Consider the following 23966-nt stretch of genomic DNA (forward strand, 5'->3'; position numbering starts at 1 on the left):
TGTATTGTGTTCTTGAACTTGAAATTTGTTTTCTGTTGATTCACATGTAATATATGAATGTCATTTTAGACTGTAACTTGCGTACCACTTAATTGGTGCAGTACAGTCAGCGGCGTAGCGCAGTTTCCCGGGGCCCCACGCAAGGTTCGAGGAAGGACCTTTGTTGTCCAACAAGTGTTTAAAGGCCATGATTGTTTAATTCTAAATATTCTAACTTCTCTTTGTTTTCTTTTATAGCACGGTTAAATTCTCCAGGGCTAATTATGTTAGCATTTTGGCATGTTTTTCTAGATTTAGAACATGTTTATAACATTTATAAAGCAAACATTATCCCTTAGGTCTAGCATAGCAAATACTTCAAAGTTGCAGAACGGTGATTACAATATTTTGTCAGAAAATGGACTAAAACAAATATCTTAAGAGGGTTAGTCATCACGGAGCCACTGACAGAGTTGACAACAGATACTCAAAACAGATTTTATTCCTCATAAAATAAAGTTCAGTACCAACATTTGTAAAATATGGAAAACGATTCAATTGAAAATCCCCAACAAAAACATAACCATTCTGTCAGATCTTTCGGGACTCAGACAGAGTTGACGTTAGAGAAAAATCTGACAGAGTTGATGTTTTACGGAGTTGACAAAAATTGTATACCACTTTACTCAAGTGGTGTACACAGTAGCAATTTTGTTTTTCCTCAGTTGCTTCATAACTCTAAAATCTAATTAAATGTGACATATTTGGACCAAAATTCATACCATAGTCTATCTTAATCTATCAGGCAGATGGAGGTGACAGACTATGGTTGTCACCATGGTGATTTCAATATTGTTTGTTTTAATCTATCAAAAGTAGAGAACTTTAGAGACCATGAATGGTTTTGTTGCAGAACATGTAATGAGGACATGAATAAGGGGTCCTTGTGGTATAGCTGACCCTGCCCATTCCTGATTAAGTCAACCAAATCTCTGTACACATATTTTAGGAATCAAAGTTTTGAGAGAAATATTCTTTCAAGTCACAGAGGACTATTCCAAGTAATTACATCCTATAATTTTTCAGTTAATATACATTTTTTGCCCGTTATTAAATTTTAAACCGTTTTTTGGAGAGTTTGAAATCGGGACCTTTGCTCCGGACAAGGGCGTTTCCAGGGAAAGAGCCGACATGGAAATGAATAAAAACAAATATTTTCCCTTATGAAGTAATACAACAAAATCCAAAGCTCGTTCCACCCCGTGTGGGGGCTGCGGTGGCGAGTGCTATGTCAGTGAACCCGCTTCAGCTCAATCAAAAATACATTCTGTCCATGTGCAGATTAAATGAATGGAATATGTTATTGCTCTTAAAATGAATTCTATGGAAATATGGCTTCAATCAATACCATCTTCTACCAGAGAAGCGTAATGAAAGTTGGCTATTTAGTGTTTTAAAATATGCTCTGTGATTATTCCACTGGAGCTTGACCTTGCAAAGTTGAGATAATAAAAAAGAGACCAAGAACAATGAACATCAAAATACTTCAAGGAGATATGCGTTTCTCTGCCTTTCCTCCTGAATTGGATTGCTTTAATTGCACAGATATTGAAAGCATTGTCAGTAAGATCCATAGGAAATGGATCATTGTCATTACGGACGCACTGATGTTGTCTGAAGGACAAGGTCTGCTTCCTAATTCAGTAATTGAGTTCTGGGTAAAGAAAGTTCAAAAATAAATTCAAATCAACATTGAACGTGAACCTCATGCATAGTGTTTTAATCATGTTTCTTGTGTACTGTAATCTTTTTTTAAATACGTAATTGTTGCGATGAATTGACTGGCTGAACATAAAAATAGTTTAAGAATGCAAAGGATGATTAAATAAGAAGATTTATTTTCTTAGGTTTTTGACAATCTTTCAACCACTGTAACTCATCTTTATCTCATCCAGCCCCTTTCAACACTGTATCAATCCTTTTCCATTTTGTACAACAACTGTCATGTTTATGTCATCCAGCCCCTTTCAACACTGTATCAATCCTTTTCTATTTTGTACAACAACTGTCATGTTTATCTCATCCAGCCCCATTCAACACTGTATCAATCCTTTTCTATTTTGTACAACAACTATCATGTTTATCTCATCCAGCCCCTTTCAACACTGTATCGATCCTTTTCCATTTTGTACAACAACTATCATGTTTATCTCATCCAGCCCCTTTCAACACTGTATAAATCCTTTTCCATTTTGTACAACAACTATCATGTTTATCTCATCCAGCCCCTTTCAACACTGTATCGATCCTTTTCCATTTTGTACAACAACTATCATGTTGTGGTCCTTCTGTAGCTCAGTTAGTAGAGCATGGCGCTTGTAACGCCAGGGTAGTGGGTTCGATCCCCGGGACCACCCATACGTAGAATGTATGCACACATGACTGTAAGTCGCTTTGGATAAAAGCGTCTGCTAAATGGCATTTATTATTATTATGTTTATCTCATCCAGCCCCTTTCAACACTGTATAAATCATTTTCTGTTTTGTACAACAACTATCATGTTTATCTCATCCAGCCCCTTTCAACACTGTATAAATCATTTTCTGTTTTGTACAACAACTATCATGTTTATCTCATCCAGCCCCTTTCAACACTGTATCAATCCTTTTCCATTTTGTACAACAACTGTCATGTTTATGTCATCCAGCCCCTTTCAACACTGTATCAATCCTTTTCTATTTTGTACAACAACTGTCATGTTTATCTCATCCAGCCCCATTCAACACTGTATCAATCCTTTTCTATTTTGTACAACAACTATCATGTTTATCTCATAGCCCTTTTCTATCGATCCTTTTCCATTTTGTACAACAACTATCATGTTTATCTCATCCAGCCCCTTTCAACACTTTGTACAACAACTATCATGTTTATCTCATCCAGCCCTTTTCAACACTGTATCGATCCTTTTCCATTTTGTACAACAACTATCATGTTTATCTCATCCAGCCCCTTTCAACACTGTATAAATCCTTTTCCATTTTGTACAACAACTATCATGTTTATCTCATCCAGCCCCTTTCAACACTGTATCGATCCTTTTCCATTTTGTACAACAACTATCATGTTGTGGTCCTTCTGTAGCTCAGTTAGTAGAGCATGGCGCTTGTAACGCCAGGGTAGTGGGTTCGATCCCCGGGACCACCCATACATAGAATGTATGCACACATGACTGTAAGTCGCTTTGGATAAAAGCGTCTGCTAAATGGCATTTATTATTATTATGTTTATCTCATCCAGCCCCTTTCAACACTGTATAAATCATTTTCTGTTTTGTACAACAACTATCATGTTTATCTCATCCAGCCCCTTTCAACACTGTATAAATCATTTTCTGTTTTGTACAACAACTATCATGTTTATCTCATCCAGCCCCTTTCAACACTGTATAAATCCTTTTCCATTTTGTACAACAACTATCATGTTTATTTCATTCTGGTGTTAATATTCAGAATTAATCTTATCTCTTAATATTCATGGGATGTATCATTTATTCCTCACAACTTCTTCACACCCTTAGGATATACTCACCCTGATTGATGTAATGTTCAATTTGTTTGCTCTGTGAATGCAAATCCTCTGATGTTGGAACTGTTGCTTCCTGCCTTGCTTACTTTAAACCAATGGCTAGTTTTCCATCTGCTCATTTCCATGTCTATGAACTTGAAGTGACATTGAGCACAGGGGAAGAGCTGTCTAAAATAAAAGATAATAATTCATAGTAGTTTATTACATTTGTAAAGTGCTTTTTATCATACAAGAATAATCTCAAAGTGCATAATAATGGCACTTTGTTGGACTTTATCAGAAATATCTAGGAATATCTTAAACCAACTGCATCTGCTTACTTGTCAGTGATTTGTCAGTCATGTTTGGATATATTTTTTGGTCTACTAGTAATACCCGATGCTATGGTCTGAATTTCAGTATGGACAACAATCAGCACTCTGCTTCCCACACTCTTAGAGAAATGGGTGCTATCTAGAACCTTAAATGGTTCTTCGGATGTCCCCATAGGAAAACCTTTTGAAGAACCCTTTTTGGTTCCAGGTAGAACCCGTTTGGGTTCCATGTAGAACCCTTTCTACCGAGGGTTCTACATGAAACCCAAAAAGGTTCTACATAGAACCAAAAAGGGCTCTGCCTGGAACCAAAACAGGTTATCCTATGGGGACAGCCGAAGAACCCTTTTGGAACCCTTTTTTCTAAGAGTGTAAAGTTTCAATAGGTATATATTCTTCAGTTGGAAAAAGTTATATTCCTCTAGATATTCTACCGGGCCGTCAAGGTTACCCCCATGAGAGTGGCAGTGCTCCAAATAATTTGGCGTTACCCTTCCCTCTCGGAACTTTTGATGGATGATGGTGCTGCCGGTGAGGAGTAGGTCCTGTCTGCTGGCTGAGGCATGGCTAACTGATGAATAGAGGGCCAGTCTCTCACTCAATACCGTCTGGCCTTGATAAGTATTTCTATTGATTCATTATCAGTGATTATGTAAAAGATGTACACCATAATTCATACTGATGAATAGCTTGTATATCCAATGTGTCTGAGTCACAGAGTTCAGTTGTAACGTGGAAACTATTTCAAAGGCCATGCTTTGAATGTGATACATTGTGAAACAGTGTATTCAAATCAAATCAAATCAAATCAATTTATATAGCCCTTCGTACATCAGCTGATATCTCAAAGTGCTGTACAGAAACCCAGCCTAAAACCCCAAACAGCAAGCAATGCAGGTGTAGAAGCACGGTGGCTAGGAAAAACTCCCTAGAAAGGCCAAAACCTAGGAAGAAACCTAGAGAGGAACCAGGCTATGTGGGGTGGCCAGTCCTCTTCTGGCTGTGCCGGGTGGAGTTTATAACAGAACATGGCCAAGATGTTCAAATGTTCATAAATGACCAGCATGGTCAAATAATAACAAGGCAGAACAGTTGAAACTGGAGCAGCAGCACAGTCAGGTGGACCGGGGACAGCAAGGAGTCATCATGTCAGGTTGTCCTGGGGCACGGTCCTAGGGCTCAGGTCCTCCGAGAGAGAGAAAGATAGAGAGAATTAGAGAGAGCATATGTGGGGTGGCCAGTCCTCTTCTGGCTGTGCCGGGTGGAGATTATAACAGAACATGGCCAAGATGTTCAAATGTTCATAAATGACCAGCATGGTCGAATAATAGTAAGGCAGAACAGTTGAAACTGGAGCAGCAGCATGGCCAGGTGGACTGGGGACAGCAAGGAGTCATCATGTCAGGTAGTCCTGGGGCATGGTCCTAGGGCTCAGGTCAGTTGAAACTGGAGCAGCAGCATGGCCAGGTGGACTGGGGACAGCAAGGAGTCATCATGTCAGGTAGTCCTGGGGCATGGTCCTAGGGCTCAGGTCCTCCGAGAGAAGTATTCAAGTTTGTCTATAGTGTTAGACTGAAAACTGACCAATAATTTGTTGTAGAAAAGGTATTTGTTGGCAATGGAAATGGAAATGTGGGTCCGGATGAAAAGTATATTTAATACAGACACTTTTATATACACTACCTGTAAAAAGTTTTAAAACACCTACACATTCAAGGGTTTTTATTTTTACTATTTTCTACATTGTAGAATAATGGTGAAGACATCAAAACTATAAATAACACACATGGAATCATGTAGTAACCAAAAAAGTGTTAAATAACTCAAAAGACTTGTTATATTTGAAATTATTGAAATAGCCACCCTTTGCCTTGATGACAGCTTTGCACACTATTGGCATTCTCTCAACCAGCTTGATGAGGTAGTCAAATGGAATGCATTTTAAGCAGCACATGTGCCTTCTTAAAAGTTAATTTCCTCCTTAATGCGTTTCAGCCAATCAGTTGTGTTGTGACAAGGTAGGGGGGTCTACAGAAGATGGCCCTATTTGGTAAAAGTCCATATTATGGCAAGAACAGCTCAAAGAGAAACAACAGTCCATCATTACTTTAAGATATGAAGGTCAGTCAATATGGGACATTTTAAGAACTTTGAACGTTTCTTCAAGTGCAGTAACAAAAACCATCAAGCGCTATGATGAAACTGGATCTCATGAGGACTGCCACAGGAATTGAAGACCCTGAGTTACCTCTGCTGCAGAGGATACATTCATTAGAGTTACCAGCCTCAGAAATTGCAGCCCAAATAAATGCTTCACAGAGTTCAAGTAACAGACACATCTCAACATCAACTGTTCAGAGGAGACTGTGTGAATCAAGCTTTCATGGTTGAATTTCTGCAAAGAAACCACTACTAAAGGACACCAATAATAAGAAGAGACTTGCTTCGGCCAAGAAACACGAGCAATGGACATTAGACCTGTGAAAATCTGTCCTTAAGTCTGGAGTCCAAATTGTAGATTTTTGGTTCCAACCGCTATGTGAGATGAGGTGTGGCTGAACGGATGATCTCCGCATGTGTATTTCCCACTGTGAATCATGGAGGAGGATGTGCTATGGTGTGGGGGTGCTTTGCTGGTATAATATGTGGGAACTCCTTCAAGACTGTTGGAAAAGAATTCCAGGTGAAGCTGGTTGAGAGAATGCCAAGAGTGTGCAAAGCTGTCATCAAGGCAAAGGGTGGCTATTTGAAGAATCTCAGATACAAAATATATTTTGATTTGTTTAAAACTTTTTTGGTTGCTAAATGATCCCGTATGTGTTATTTCATAGTTCGATGTCTTCACTATTATTCTATTCTATGTAGAAAAAAGTAAAATAAAGAAAAACCTTGAATGAGTTGGTGTTCTAAAACTTTTGACGGGTAGTGTATATTTTGCCAGAAAACGATCCGTAGTTGTTTTTAGTTTACATTCATAGAGCGTGTATTTATTTCTCTCACAGAACATGTGCAATTGCAGATTTGCTGTTTTTATTTCCCTTTTTATCCTCTGGGCTCTAGATTTTTACGAACCCTGTTCATCCAGAGATTTGAGAATCCTGGATTTACTGAACATGGTGTGAAAATCCCAGTAAGTCACAAGAGCAGACCACAAGCCCTGGAGGATATACAGTACATGAATCCCTCATTTAAGCGTGAATAATTCCGAAACATTACTCTCCAGCTGTTGTGATAATGTGTATAGAGAGAGCACAGTAAGCTGAGTTAATGAAGGGTAAATATCTACCAGCTATTTCAACTTTTTCCTTAATAGAATGCAGGTATTGTATCTGTACAGCACTGTATGCAGTTGCATCAGATATCATGTACATTTCTCCACCTAGTGGCTTTGAATGCTTCTTCTTTGATAAGAACAAAATGAAAAGAAACATCAGTCATTAACTGCACATTTGAACCTACTCTTATGATGCAATGTCAAATCCAGTTAACCCAGGTGCAGTAAGTTAAGCGTGCAAAGATGAGTCGAACTTTCAATCCCCTGCAAATCCTCCGGGGTCTGTTTCTGAGTTCAGCGGAAAGGGAAGGATGCGGAAACCATCAAAAGCCTCCCCAGGATCTCGACCATCAAGGAGACCCATCTATAGCCCCTACACAGCCTGCTGTGAGGAGAAAGAATACCTCACTCTATACCTCAAATAGAGATACTGTGGCCAACGTGTCCTAAAAAGATCAAAATTGCTTTCCCGGACGCAAGGGGTAGAGAAGACTAGCAACAACAGATATAGTACTATGGTCCATGTCAAACATAAACAGATCATCATCAACACAATGTCATATCTGATAGCAACACATCTACTTCCAAAGATCAAGTCGTGATGACAAACATATTTAAATATGTGGTTTATGATGTGCGATAGGTACTAGAGTAGAACATCATTGAAATCGACCCTCAGTCCCTTTAGCTCTGCCCTCATCACGGTAGTAAATCGTACCTCCAGGAGTTGGTTGCGTAATGAATCCCATTGTTCCGCTTGGACAGCCTTGTTGAAGTATGATAAGTCGTCCTGGCATTTAGAATGCTCATATAGCTGGGATGTGATCATCAGGTTCATCTGGATCATTGTATGTAATGTCATCCCACCCTTAAAATAATGGATGCTAATTGGATAAGGAGTCACATTCAAACTGTGATTTATTGTAGTTAGCTCGTTCCATTATGGACATAGACCTACGTTATTGTAGTGCTAGAGTCTTCTGTTTTTTCCACTCTCGTGTGTATGTTTAGATCGAACCGAAAGACGTAACTAGTCTTGATACTACAAAGCCATTTTTTTCTCACTTGATTTGTATTTATTTATATATTTCCTTTAGTATTTCTCAAAAGAAATCATGGCGAAGAGTAGTTCAATGCCAACATATACAAGGCCTGTTGTTTTTGTTGCGACTGATGTGAATTATTTGAAATGTCCCTTGAAGGCTGACTGCATGCTTTCTTTTGAACAAAAAGAGCACGAGCACAGCTGTGTGCCTAGAAGAGCATGCATTTGGTCAAGTCCCTCCCCAGCACTGGCCGCTCCGACTCTGCAGAGGCTCCTCTTAAGACATGGCCTGTATCATACTGTATTAAGGATTTCTGCTTGTCTCTTCAGGCCCTTTTTGCAACAATGGTTTGTTTGCTCTGTTTTGGCTTTCAGGACAGGAGGGGGCACTGTGTGTGTGTGTGTGTGTGTGTGTGTGTGTGTGTGTGTGTGTGTGTGTGTGTGTGTGTGTGTGTGTGTGTGTGTGTGTGTGTGTGTGTGTGTGTGTGTGTGTGTGTGTGTGTGTGTGTGTGTGTGTGTGTGTGTGTGTGTGTGTGTGTGTGTGTGTGTGTGTGTGTGTGTGTTTTATCAGGATGATCAAAAAATGGCCTCCTGCACTTGCAGTGAAGTGGTCCCAGTACTGTTTCTTTTTACTGCGATGGCTTTTATCTCGATCCCAAATAATGCCCAAAAAGATACTTTGTTAAATTAATTCAGCACCTTAGATGTCCAATGCTTTTGTCCACTTTGTTCCCGTAGACTCTCTATTTCCTAGGCTCTCTGTGGCTTTTATCTAGCACCCCATCCTGTGTTGAGATGAAAGAGGGCGGCAGTGCCACTCCAAACCTTTTGTTACCAATCCCCCGGTAGCAAGATTGGACCAATATAGACACAGAATTACCTCCGTGGGCCCACATGCACGGGACATCGGCATACATTCATTAAATTTGTGTTTTGATAGAGAAAAGTCAAGCAGTCTAGACTTCCCAAATGGAGAGTTCACTTGCAGACAATTAAGCCCAGTCAGTCCAGAGATCACATTCTCTTTTACCAGTAAAACTGTCTATAGTTGAAATGTAGAAACACTTTGAACTGCCATAGCATTTGAAACAGTTTTGGATGTTGTAGAATATGTTCAGAAATTATTCCAAAATGGGATAAACGTTGTACTGATTTTCTACCAGTGTGCAGTTTAATGGTCTACCAGTTTAATGGTATGGTATCAACAAAATGCATTTATCTTTTTGCATTGAGAAAGAAAATATGAGATTCATTCATTCCTTTTTTTTTCATCAGCTCAATTGCGGAGGTAGGTGCATATAATTGACTCCAAATTGCCAAATCTCATATTAATCTGTGAAAAGTTGCAAGGAATATATTTTCTTAATAGAGCTTAAGAGTCTCAAATAGCTATTAGCAAAAGTGTGTTCTTGTATGGGTTCAGAGGAGATTTATGTTTTAAGAAATAATTATAGCCTGCCTCCTAATAGACTTGTCCCATAGTCAGTATGACATATATTAGCTGACCTTATAGTCCTCTTCATAAATCAGTGAGCCCAGTCATTTTACATTTAAATCTGCTCCTGGAGCAGAACTAATCAGCAATATAGTTTCAAAGCAGGTTGGGTTGGTTGCAGAGAGAGACGCTCAAGACTTTTCCATTGAGTCGCCCTGGAAAGAGAGCTTTCATTCCTGCATCGCTGCTCGAGGTCACATGACAATATGGAGCATATTACAGAGCAAGGTTAATTAAGGTTAATTCATCCAATTTGAACAACAGGTGCTCTTAAATCTGCGATATCACCCGTTATCAAATAAATGTCTCGTCGTTCCCTGTGGTAGAAAGATACAGTATGAATGTCCTTCTTATCGCTGTCTGTGTCCCCGACGGTCAAATTCTTTCTAACTTGGCCCATTTTTGTGGAGACAGGTTTCACTTGTAGTAAATTACCACTGGTTAAATTCATACTGTCCCCACTTTAAACAGTGTCAATACAAATAAACTGAATGGAACATTCAGTAGTGTTCGGGGAAATATCAAAGGGAGAAGAGGAAAATCAGGGGAATTTGTCCACAAGCTCGACTGCTGCTGTTTTGTCTTCGTGCGATATCTACAGCATCGGTCTGTGCAGCTTTTTCCCCCAAACACACTTTTGCGTAACTACCCCTTTCATGTCTGTGGTAGGTATGGCATTATTCCAAACCGAATCACTGCTCACAGCCTCTTGAAAGGAATTGAGAAGTTCCCGATTGCAGTTCCCATATTTATCCAGGTCCCACCCGAGACGCTCTGCACACTCATCCATGAAGACTGCTCTTTGCTTTCTGAATTCCCTTTACCCAGATCCACCGGGCAACAATGGCGAGGGAAGTTGCAGGAGTCTGTTGCGGCCTGCTATTGTTTCCCATCAATTGTCAAACATAAATTAGTTTCAATAAAAAGGTAATTTTAGTTTCTAAGCCATTTTTGAATTGCTTTGTAATGTTTGCGGTAGTGAGAGTGATGAATAAAACACAATGGAAACCTGAGAACCACTGGAGCCATTAAAATCCTTCATGTGTGACTTAGGCTAAGCAAAATACCTTCTGCATACTGGAGTCCTCCTTTGTTTTGGAGGCCCTATTTATTTGGGCCTTGTTGATTTCATCCTTAACATTTTGGGTCTAATATCGCCTTCTTGATGTTCCCGAGACTATGACTTCATCATTTCAGGAGTGAAATTACATGATGAAAGTTGTTTTTCCGTCGGCCTCAGCTGTGATGTTTTTTTCTCGGCAGGCTCAACCGTGCAACAATGATTGTAATCTAGTGTGGATAACTGTAATAATCTTGTGGTAGTGATTCTTGTATGGTTGCACCGTGTTGTATATGCTGTTTGGTACCCTATTAAATATCCAAGACGTAATAGGAGGAGTGCTAATCAAATGGTTGTTTGTATAGAGTGGTCAATTGATTGAACAATGTTTACTGCAGGGTTCCCCAACTGGTGGTCCGCAAGAAATTGACTGCAAGAAGCCCAAACAGATACAATATTTGACTATGTAACATAATCATTTCAAACCTGGCGTACATTTGTATATGATCACTTGTCTCTCTTCCAAGACACCGTCGTAGCTTGGTGTCACGTTCGAACCTTAGTTCCTTTGTTATGTCTTTGTTTTAGTATGGTCAGGGCGTGAGTTGGGTGGGTTGTCTATGTTCCGTTTTCTATGTTGTGTTTTTGCGTTTGGCCTGGTATGGTTCTCAATCAGAGGCAGGTGTCGTTAGTTGTCTCTGATTGAGAATCATACTTAGGTAGCCTTTTCCCACTTTTGTTTCGTGGGTGTTTATTTTCTGTCTAGTGTGTTTTGTCACTTTACAGAACTGTTTCGGTTTCGTTTCTTTCTCTTTGTTATTTTGTTTAGTGTTCTGAGTTTAAATAAATATCATCATGAACACTTACCACGCTGCGCTTTGGTCCTCACCTCATTCCAACGACGATCGTTACACTTTGTGTATAGCGGTTTTCTCATGCTCATGGAATGACCCGCTTCCCTTCAAGTCAAGTCCAGTTCAAGTCCAAGTTTGTTTATTTGTCATATACACATGATCTAAAGAAGAGTACACAATGCAATGAAATACTAACTTGCAGGTTCGCCTCTCGACATTGCAACAACAATAGAAAAAGTAGGTAGTTAAGTGATTAAAAAGAGTAAAACAAATAAAAGCTCAATGAAGTAGATCCTGTAGATCACTTCATTACTCCCATCTTGTTGACAAAGCTCTGCTCCAATATACCTCACTTCCCTGTTGAAATGTACATATATGAGAAACCAAACCTGTTTGCAGGGTTGGGTAACTCTCGAGGTCCCGCTTGTCTCCACAATATTTGGTAAATCCGCTTTCGGTCTTAACGCACCACAGTTATGGAATGCCTTACAAAACAAATGACACTTGGATTTCCTGGTGTCAATAGGGCAGTTTAAAACTCTGTTGTTAAATTGGTTCACTGAAGTGTCCAATTGTTTCAATTGATTGTTATAACTTGGTGTAATAACCTGAAGTTCGATATTTATAGCTGTCTTGTAGTTTTTATCTTTTTGTTTTCGTGTTGATGGAATATTTTTCATCACGGCACCATTGCAAATGACATGTGGTCTCAATTGGGCTCCCCTAACTAAAGAAAAGTATATACAAATAATTTAACCAATTTAATAATTGGCAGTTTTTTTACAAATAGTTGCTTAGACTACTGTATGTAGAAATAACAGACATGAGACAAGCATGTTTACCTGTAGAATGGAATAAGACCTCTATGATTAATTTCATTTTTTCAATTCTACCACCTCAACATTCTCCATTTTAAACAGGGTTAAATATCTAATTGTAGTAAAGTTCAGCTTCAGTCCACAGGGGGGGGGGGGGACTACTTCAGTCAGAAAAGTGTTCTCTCATCTCTCCAGTCTCAGAACAAGCATTTCGCTAACTCTGTCTGACACCCAATACCTAAAGGAGGCTGAGCTCTAACACTAGCTTATTAGCATTAGCTACCACCTTCCCTGCACAAACCTGTGGCTAAACCTGCCGCTGCTGTGATTGCACTTTGACTTTCTGGCAGTTCTGCCCTCTCAATCACTGCTGCCTGCTCATGCTCAACCTGCTCGCTTTTTCTGCCTCTCTTTTGGAAGAAGTTCAGAATATCCATATTTGCTCTGCAGACTCTGACTGAGTGACAGGCGTTTTGCTGAGTGATGGCATTGACATCTAAACGTTGCTGTAGGTCTGGGGGAGAGGGCAAGGGACGTGAGCGGTCCACTGCGTTGTGAAATCTTGACCAAATACAATATATATCAGAGTTTAGACACTTCAAAGTAGCCAAAGTAGCCACCCTTTGCCTTGATGACAGCTTTGCACACTCCTGGCATTCTCTCAAACAGCTTCACCTGGAATGCTTTTCCAACAGTCTTGAAGGAGTTCCCACATATGCTGAGCACTTGTTGTCTGCTTTTCCTTACCTCTGAGGTCCAACTCATCCCAAACCATCTCAATTAGGTTGAGGTCGGGTGATTGTGGAGGGCAGGTCATCTCAAGCAGCACTTCATCACTCTCCTTCTTGGTCAAATAGTTCTTACACAACCTGGAAGTATGTCCTGTTAAAAAAAACAAATTATAGTAGCGCAAACCAGATGGGATGGCGTATCTCTGCAGAATGCTGTGGTAGCCATGCTGGTCAAGTGAGCCTTAAATTCTCAATTAGTCACAGACAGTGTCACCAGCAAAGCACCCCCACACCATCACACCTACTCCTCCATGCTTCACAGTGGGAACCATACATGTGGAGATCATCCGTTCACCTACTTTGTGTCTCAAAAAGACCAAAGTATAGATTTCCACCGGTCTAATGTCCATTGCTCATTTTCTTGGTCCAAGCAAGTCTCTACTTATTGTGGTCCTTGCAGCAATTCGACCATTAAGGCTTGATTCACACAGTCTCCTTGTTAATGTTGATATTTGTCAGTCATAACTCTGTGAAGGATTTATTTGGGATGCAATTTCTGAGGCTGGTAACTGTAATGAACTTATCCTCTGCAGCAGAGATAACTCTGGGTCTTCCTTTCCTGTGGCGGTACTCAACATAGCGCATTATGGTTTTTGCAACTGCACAGTTTCAAAGTTCTTGAAATGTTCCATATTGACTGACCTTCATGTCTTAAAGTAATGATGGACTGTTGTTTCTCATTGCTTATTTTAGCTGTTCTTGCCATAATATGGACTTGGTCTTTTACCAAATAGGGCTATCTTCTGTGTGAAACCCCTTCCATGTCACAACACAACTGATTGGCTCAAACGCATTAAGAAAGAAATAATTTCCGTAAATTAGCTTTTAACAAGGCACACCTGTTAATTGAAATGCATTCCAGGTGACTACCTAATGAACCTAGTTGAGAGAATGCCAAGAGTGTGCAAAGCTATCATCAAGGCTAAGGGTGGCTACTTTGAAATGTCTCAAATATGAAATATATTTTGATTTGTTTAACACTTTTTGGGTTGCTACATGATTCCATATGTGTTATTTCATCGTTCTGATGTCATCACTATTATTCTACAATGTAGAAAATAGTAAAATAAAGAAAAACCCTGGAATGAGTAGATGTGTCCAAACTTTTGACTGGTACTGTATATACTGTTATGCTGGTGAATGAGGACCCAAAAGCGACTTAACGAAAACAGAGTCTTTATTCCAGTATATGACAAAAGTAATAATCCTGGAAAAATCAAGAAGAAAACAAAACAGGAAAAAAATTAAATCCACTCGTAGTAACGAGGACAGACTGGAGACTCGACCATTGACTGCAGGTTGCTTCGGGAAGGCACCAACCGTAGCAGACTAAGACACCTGCTCACACGCAGCATCTGAAGGAGACAAAACACGACAGGGCGAGACAAGGACACAGCACAGCGAACATCATACAAGGATCCGACAAGGACAGAAGCGGAAAACAAGGGGAGAAATAGGGACTCTAATCAGAGGGCAAAATAGGGGACAGGTGTGAAAAGAGTAAATGAGTGAGTTAGGAGAATGAGGAACAGCTGGGAGCAGGAACAGAACGATAGAGAGAAGAGAGAGAGGGAGGGGGAGAGGGATAGAAAAAGGGAACGAACCTAATAAGACCAGCAGGGGGAAACGAACAGAAGGGAAAGCACAAGGACAAGACAATATATGACAAAACATGACAGTACCCCCCCACTCACCGAGCGCCTCCTGGCGCACACGAGGAGGAATCCTGGCGGCAACGGAGGAAATCATCAATCAGCGAACGGTCCAGCAAGTCCCGAGATGGAACCCAACTCCGCTCCTCAGGACTGTAACCCTCCCAATCCACTAATTACTGATGACCACGTCCCCGAGAACGCATGTCCATGATCTTTCGTACTTTGTAAATGGGTGCGCCCTCGACAAGGACGGGGGGGGAGACGAACGGGGGCGCGAAGAAAGGGCTTGACACAGGAGACATGGAAGACAGGGTGGACGCGACGAAGATGTCGCGGAAGAAGCAGTCGCACAGCGACAGGATTGACGACCTGGGAGACACGGAACGGACCAATGAACCGCGGAGTCAACTTGCGAGAAGCTGTCGTAAGGGGAAGGTTACGAGTGGAAAGCCACACTCTCTGGCCGCGACAATACCTAGGACTCTTAATCCTACGTTTATTGGCGGCTCTCACAGTCTGCGCCCTGTAACGGCAAAGTGCAGACCTCACCCTCCTCCAAGTGCGCTCACAACGTTGGACAAACGCCTGAGCGGAGGGAACGCTGGACTCGGCGAGCTGGGACGAGAACAGAGGAGGCTGGTACCCCAGACTACTCTGAAACGGAGATAGCCCGGTAGCAGACGAAGGAAGCGAGTTGTGAGCGTATTCTGCCCAGGGGAGCTGTTCTGCCCAAGACGCAGGGTTTCTAAAAGAAAGGCTGCGTAATATGCGACCAATCGTCTGATTGGCCCTTTCTGCTTGACCGTTAGACTGGGGATGAAAACCGGAAGAGAGACTGACGGAAGCACCAATCAAACGACAGAATTCCCTCCAAAACTGTGACGTGAATTGCGGACCTCTATCTGAAACGGCGTCTAACGGGAGGCCATGAATTCTGAACACATTCTCAATGATGATTTGTGCCGTCTCCTTAGCGGAAGGAAGCTTAGCGAGGGGAATGAAATGTGCCGCCTTAAAGAACCTATCGACAACCGTAAGAATCACAGTCTTCCCCGCAGACGAAGGCAGACCGGTAATGAAGTCTAAGGCGATGTGAGACCATGGTCGAGAAGGAATGGGAAGCGGTCTGAGACGACCGGCAGGAGGAGAGTTACCTGACTTAGTCTGCGCGCAGTCCGAACAAGCAGCCACGAAACGGCGCGTGTCACGCTCCTGAGTAGGCCACCAAAACCGCTGGCGAATAGATGCAAGTGTACCCCGAACGCCGGGGTGGCCAGCTAACTTGGCAGAGTGAGCCCACTGAAGAACAGCCAGACGAGTAGAAACAGGAACGAAAAGAAGGTTACTAGGACAAGTGCGCGGCGACGCAGTGTGAGTGAGTGCTTGCTTAACCTGTCTCTCAATTCCCCAGACAGTCAACCCGACAACACGCCCATCAGGAAGTATCCCCTCGGGATCGGTAGAAGCCACAGAAGAACTAAAGAGACGAGATAAGGCATCAGGCTTGGTGTTCTTATTACCTGGGCGATAAGAAATCACGAACTCGAAACAAGCGAAAAACAACGCCCAACGAGCTTGACGTGCATTAAGTCGTTTGGCAGAACGGATGTACTCAAGGTTCTTATGGTCAGTCCAAACGACAAAAGGAACGGTCGCCCCCTCCAACCACTGTCGCCATTCGCCTAGGGCTAAGCGGATGGCGAGCAGTTCGCGGTTACCCACATCATAGTTGCGTTCCGATGGCGACAGGCGATGAGAAAAATAAGCGCAAGGATGGACCTTATCGTCAGACTGGAAGTGCTGGGATAGAATGGCTCCCACGCCCACCTCTGAAGCGTCAACCTCGACAATGAATTGTTTAGTGACGTCAGGAGTAACAAGGATAGGAGCGGACGTAAAACGCTTCTTGAGGAGATCAAAAGCTCCCTGGGCGGAACCGGACCACTTAAAGCACGTCTTGACAGAAGTAAGAGCTGTGAGAGGGGCAGCAACTTGACCGAAATTACGAATGAAACGCCGATAGAACTTAGCGAAACCTAGAAAGCGCTGCAACTCGACACGTGACCTTGGAACGGGCCAATCACTGACAGCCTGGACTTTAGCGGGATCCATCTGAATGCCTTCAGGGGAAATAACAGAACCGAGAAATGTGACAGAGGAGACATGAAAGGCGCACTTCTCAGCCTTCACGTAGAGAAAATTCTCTAAAAGGCGTTGAAGTACACGTCGAACGTGCTGAACATGAATCTCGAGTGATGGTGAAAAAATCAGGATATCGTCAAGGTAGACAAAAACAAAGATGTTCAGCATGTCTCTCAGTACATCATTAACTAATGCCTGAAAAACAGCTGGAGCATTAGCGAGACCGAACGGCAGAACCCGGTACTCAAAATGCCCTAACGGAGTGTTAAACGCCGTTTTCCACTCGTCCCCCTCTCTGATGCGCACGAGATGGTAAGCGTTACGAAGGTCCAACTTAGTAAAGAACCTGGCTCCCTGCAGAATCTCGAAGGCTGACGACATAAGGGGAAGCGGATAACGATTCTTAACCGTTATGTCATTCAGCCCTCGATAATCCACGCAGGGGCGCAGAGTACCGTCCTTCTTCTTAACAAAAAAAAACCCCGCTCCGGCGGGAGAGGAAGAAGGCACTACGGTGCCGGCGTCGAGAGAAACAGACAAATAATCCTCGAGAGCCTTACGTTCGGGAGCCGACAGAGAGTATAGTCTACCCCGAGGGGGAGTGGTCCCCGGAAGGAGATCAATACTACAATCATACGACCGGTGAGGAGGAAGGGAGTTGGCTCTGGACCGACTGAAGACCGTGCGCAGATCATGATATTCCTCCGGCACTCCTGTCAAATCACCAGGTTCCTCCTGAGAAGAGGGGACAGAAGAAACAGGAGGGATAGCAGACATTAAACACTTCACATGACAAGAAACGTTCCAGGATAGGATAGAATTACTAGACCAATTAATAGAAGGATTATGACATACTAGCCAGGGATGACCCAAAACAACAGGTGTAAAAGGTGAACGAAAAATCAAAAAGGAAATGGTCTCACTGTGGTTACCAGATACTGTGAGGGTTAAAGGTAGTGTCTCATATCTGATACTGGGGAGAAGACTACCATCTAAGGCGAACATGGGCGTGGGCTTCCCTAACTGTCTGAAAGGAATGTCATGTTTCCGAGCCCATGCTTCGTCCATAAAACAACCCTCAGCCCCAGAGTCAATTAAGGCACTGCATGAAGCAGCCGAACCGGTCCAGCGTAGATGGACCGACATGGTAGTACAGGATCTTGATGGAGAGACCTGAGTAGTAGCGCTCACCAGTAGCCCTCCGCTTACTGATGAGCTCTGGCTTTTACTGGACATGAATTGACAAAATGTCCAGCAGAACCGCAATAGAGGCAAAGGCGGTTGGTAATCCTCCGTTCCCTCTCCTTAGTCGAGATGCGAATACCTCCCAGCTGCATGGGCTCAGTCTCAGAGCCGGAGGGAGGAGATGGTTGCGATGCGGAGAGGGGGATCACCGTTAGCGCGAGCTCTCTTCCACGAGCTCGGTGACGAAGATCTACCCGTCGTTCTATGTGGATGGCGAGTGCAATCAAGAGTCCACACTGGAAGGAACCTCCCGGGAGAGAATCTCATCCTTAACCTCAGCGTGGAGTCCCTCCAGAAAACGAGCGAGCAGCGCCGGCTCGTTCCAGTCACTAGAGGCAGCAAGAGTGCGAAACTCTATAGAGTAATCCGTTATGGATCGATCACCTTGACATAGGGAAGCCAGGGCCCTAGAAGCCTCCCTACCAAAAACTGAACGATCAAAAACCCGTATCATCTCCTCTTTAAAGTTCAGGTAATTGTTAGAACACTCAGCCCTTGCCTCCCAGATAGCTGTGCCCCACTCTCGAGCCCGACCAGTAAGGAGTGAAATGACGTAAGCAATCCGAGCTCTCTCTCTTGAGTATGTGTTGGGTTGGAGAGAGAACACAATATCACACTGGGTGAGAAAGGAGCGGCACTCAGTGGGCTGCCCAGCGTAACATGGTGGGTTATTAACCCTAGGTTCCGGAGACTCGGAAGACCAGGAAGTAGCTGGTGGCACGAGACGAAGACTCTGAAACTGTCCTGAGAGGTCGGAAACCTGAGCGGCCAGGGTCTCAACGGCATGACGAGCAGCAGACAATTCCTGCTCGTGTCTGCCGAGCATTGCTCCCTGGATCTCGACGGCAGTGTTACAAGAATCCGTAGTCGCTGGGTCCATTCTTGGTCGGATCCTTCTGTTATGCTGGTGAATGCTTATTTTAGCTGTTCTTGCCATAATATGGACTTGGTCTTTTACCAAATAGGGCTATCTTCTGTGTGAAACCCCTTCCATGTCACAACACAACTGATTGGCTCAAACGCATTAAGAAAGAAATAATTTCCGTAAATTAGCTTTTAACAAGGCACACCTGTTAATTGAAATGCATTCCAGGTGACTACCTAATGAACCTAGTTGAGAGAATGCCAAGAGTGTGCAAAGCTATCATCAAGGCTAAGGGTGGCTACTTTGAAATGTCTCAAATATGAAATATATTTTGATTTGTTTAACACTTTTTGGGTTGCTACATGATTCCATATGTGTTATTTCATCGTTCTGATGTCATCACTATTATTCTACAATGTAGAAAATAGTAAAATAAAGAAAAACCCTGGAATGAGTAGATGTGTCCAAACTTTTGACTGGTACTGTATATACTGTTAAGCTGGTGAATGAGGACCCAAAAGCGACTTAACGAAAACAGAGTCTTTATTCCAGTATATGACAAAAGTAATAATCCTGGAAAAATCAAGAAGAAAACAAAACAGGAAAAAAATTAAATCCACTCGTAGTAACGAGGACAGACTGGAGACTCGACCATTGACTGCAGGTTGCTTCGGGAAGGCACCAACCGTAGCAGACTAAGACACCTGCTCACACGCAGCATCTGAAGGAGACAAAACACGACAGGGCGAGACAAGGACACAGCACAGCGAACATCATACAAGGATCCGACAAGGACAGAAGCGGAAAACAAGGGGAGAAATAGGGACTCTAATCAGAGGGCAAAATAGGGGACAGGTGTGAAAAGAGTAAATGAGTGAGTTAGGAGAATGAGGAACAGCTGGGAGCAGGAACGGAACGATAGAGAGAAGAGAGAGAGGGAGGGGGAGAGAGAGGGATAGAAAAAGGGAACGAACCTAATAAGACCAGCAGGGGGAAACGAACAGAAGGGAAAGCACAAGGACAAGACAATATATGACAAAACATGACATATACAGTGCCTTCGGAAAGTATTCAGACCCCTTCACTTTTTTCACATTTTGTTACTTTACGGCCGTATTCTAAAATGGATTAAATAAAATAAATTATTCGGCAATGTACACACAATACACCATAATGAGAAAGCAAAAACGTTTTTTTATATATTTTTTGCTAATGTATATAAAAAGTCAGACCCTTTGCTATTTGACTCGAATTTGAGCTCATTCTTCTCTTCTCTCTCTCGTCCTGTTTCTATTGATCATCCTTGAGATGTTTCTACAACTTGAATGGAGTCTACCTGTTGTAAATTCAATTGATTGGACATGATTTGGAAAGGCACACACCTGTCTATATAAGGTCCCACAGATGACAGTGCATGTCAGAGCAAAAACCAAGCCATGAGGCCGAAGGAATTGTCCGTTGAGCTCCAAAACAGGATTGTGTCGAGGCACAGATCTGGGGAAGGTTACCAAAACATTTCTGCAGCATTGAAGGTCCCCAAGAACACAGTGGCCTCCATCATTATTGAATGAAAGAAGTTTGGAACCACCAAGACTCTTCCTAGAGCTGGCCGTCTGGTCAAATTGTGCAATCGGGGGAGAAGGATCTTGGTCAGGGCGGTGACCAAGAACCCAATGGTCACTCTGACAGACCTCTAGAATTCCTCTGTGGAGATGGGAGAATCTTCCAGAAGGACAACCATCTCTGCAACACTCCACCAATGACCCCTTCATGGTAGAGTTGCCAGATGGAAGCCACTCCTGAGTAAAAAGGCACATGACAACCCGCTTGGAGTTTGCCAAAAGGCACCAAAAGACTCTCAGACCATGAGAAACAGGATTATCTGGTCTGATGAAACTAAGATTGAACTCGTTGGCCTGAATGCCAAGCGTCATGTCTGAAGGAAACCTGGTACCATCCCTACGGTGAAGCATGTTGGTGGCAGCATAATGCTGTGGAGATGTTTTTCAGCATCAGGGGCTGGGAGACTAGTCAGGATCGAGGGAAAGATGAACAGAGCAAAGTACAGAGAGATCCTTGACGAGAACCCGCTCCAGAGCACTCAGGACCTCAGACTGGCGCGAATGTTCACCTTCCAACAGGACAATGACACTAATCGCACAGGCAAGACAATGCAGGAGTAGCTTCGGGACAAGTCTCTGAATGACCTTGAGCGGCCCAGCCATAGCCCGGACTTGAACCCGATCAAACATTTCTGAGAGACCTGAAAATAGCTGTGAAGTGACGATTGAGGGCATCTGCAGAGAAGAATGGGAAAAACTCCCCAAATACAGGTGCTCCAAGCGTGTAGTGTCATACCTAAGTAGACTCGATGCTGTAATCACTGCCAAAGGTGCTTCAACAAATTACTGAGTAAAGCTTCTGAATACTTACAGTTAAAGTCGGAAGTTTACATACACTTAGGTTGGAGTCATTAAAACTCGTTTTTCAACCACTCCACAAATTTCTTGTTAACAAACTATAGTTCTGACAAGTCGGTTAGGACATCTACTTTGTGCATGACACAAGTAATTTTTTCAACAATTTTTTACAGACAGATTATTTCACTTATAATTCACAGAATCACAATTCCAGTGGGTCAGAAGTGTACATACACTAAGTTGACTGTGCCTTTAAACAGCTTGAAAATTCCAGAAAATGATGTCATGGCTTTAGAAGCTTCTGATAGGCTAATTGACATAATTTGAGTCAATTGGAGGTGTAGCTGTGGATGTATTTCAAGGCTTACCTTCAATCTCTGTGCCTCTTTGCTTGACATCATGAGATAATCAAAAGAAATAAGCCAAGACCTCAGAAAAAAATCTCCACAAGTCTGGTTCATCCTTAGGAGCAATTTCCAAACGCCTAACGTTCATCTGTACAAAAAATAGTACGCAAGTATAAACACCATGGGACTACGCAGCCGTCATACCACTCAGGAAGGAGACGCTTTCTGTCTCCTAGAGTTGAACGTACTTTGGTGTGAAAAGTGCAAATCAATCCCAGAACAACAGCAAAAGACCTTGTGAAGATGCTGGAGTCCACAGTAAAATGAGTCCTATATCCACATTATCTGAAAGGCCGCCCAGCAAGGAAGAAGCCACTGCTCCAAAACCGCCATAAAAAAAGCCAGACTATGGTTTGCAACTGCACATGGGGACAAAGATTGTACTTTTTGGAGAAATATCCTCTGGTCTGATGAAACAAAAATAGAACTGTTTGGCCATAATGACCATCATTATGTTTGGAGGAAAAAGGGGGATGCTTGCAAGCCGAAGAACACCATCCCAACCGTGAAGCACAGGGGATGGCAACATCATGCTGTGGGGGTTCTTTGCTTCAGGAGGGACTGGTGCGCTTCACAAAATAGATGGCATCATGACGGAGAAAACTTATGTGGATATATTGCAGCAATATCTCAAGACATCAGTCAGGAAGTCAAAGCTTAAGATGGCTCAAAATGGCTTAAGGACAACAAAGTCAAGGTATTGGAGTGGCCATCACAAAGCCCTGACCTCAATCCTATAGAAAATTAGTGGGCAGAACTGAAAAAGCGTGTACGAGCAAGGAGGCCTACAAACCTGACTCAGTTACACCAGCTCTGTCAGGAGGATTGGGCCAAAATTCACCCAACTCATTGTGTGAAGCTTGTGGAAGGCTACCTGAAACGTGTGACCCAAGTTAAACCATTTAAAGGCAATGCTACCAAATGCTAATTGAGTGTATGTAAACTTCTGACCCACTGGGAATGTGATGAAAGAAAATACATTTGAAATAAATAATGATCTTTACTATTATTCTGACATTTCACATTCTTAAAATAAAGTGGTGATCCTAACTGACCTAAGACAGGAAATGTTTTCTTGAATTAGATGTCAGGAATTGTGAAAAATTAAGTTTAAGTGTATTTGGCGAAGGTGTATGTAATCTTCCGAAATCAACTGTATGTAAATGTGACATTTCAGTGTTTCATCTTAAATAAATAAAATAAAAAATGATGTGTTTGCTTTGCAATGATGGGGTATTGTGTGTAGATTGATGAAGAAAAAATAACTATTTGATAAATTTTAGAATAAGGCTGTTGAGGAACAAAATGTGGAAGCAGGCAGTGTGAGTTGCATGGACTCACTCTGTGTGCGATAATGGTGTTTAACATGATTTTTGAATTTTTTAAAACTATTTTTATGAGTATTATTTTTATTGGGCCATCAAAACATCCGGGCTGAAGCTAATGATGCAACTGTGTGTGACATTTTTCTCATATTGAGGCTTGGGATCCCTCAGTAAACACTCAGTCACAGGGGGATTTAGCCTGAGGCAGAGCTTAAGGCTGTTTACCACCACCAAATGTGTATACGTACAGCACAAGGCAAGGCTCACAGGGATTTCCATCATGACTATTCATCTCCAGCTAAATATACACTACATTGCCAAAGGTTTGTGGACACCCCTTAAAATTAGTGGATTCAGATATTTCAGCCACAACTGTTGCAGATGGGTGTATGAAATCGAGCACACAGCCATGCAATCTCAATAGACAAACTTTGTCAGTAGAATGGCCTAAACTTAAGAGCTCAATGACTTTCAACATGACACAGTCATAGGATGCCACCTTTCCAACAAGTCAGTTCATCAAATTTCTCTCCTGCTAGAGCTGAACGGTCAACTGTAAGTTCTGTTATTGTGAAGTGGAAACGTCTAGGAGCAGCAACTGCCCAGCCACGAAGTGGTAGGCCACACAAACTCACAGAATGGGACCGCTGAAGCTCGCCGCGCGTAAAAAATAATCTGTCCTCGGTTA

General features: G+C 42.4%; 1 protein-coding gene across 4 annotated transcripts in view; it reads left to right on the top strand.

The window, feature by feature from the left end:
• Positions 1-23966, top strand: part of LOC124031511 (contactin-4-like) — a 187779-nt gene that overhangs the window by 55891 nt on the left and 107922 nt on the right. The gene's annotated exons all lie outside the window — the stretch shown is intronic.

Source organism: Oncorhynchus gorbuscha, linkage group LG03, assembly GCF_021184085.1.
Source record: "Oncorhynchus gorbuscha isolate QuinsamMale2020 ecotype Even-year linkage group LG03, OgorEven_v1.0, whole genome shotgun sequence".
NCBI lineage: Eukaryota > Metazoa > Chordata > Actinopteri > Salmoniformes > Salmonidae > Oncorhynchus > Oncorhynchus gorbuscha.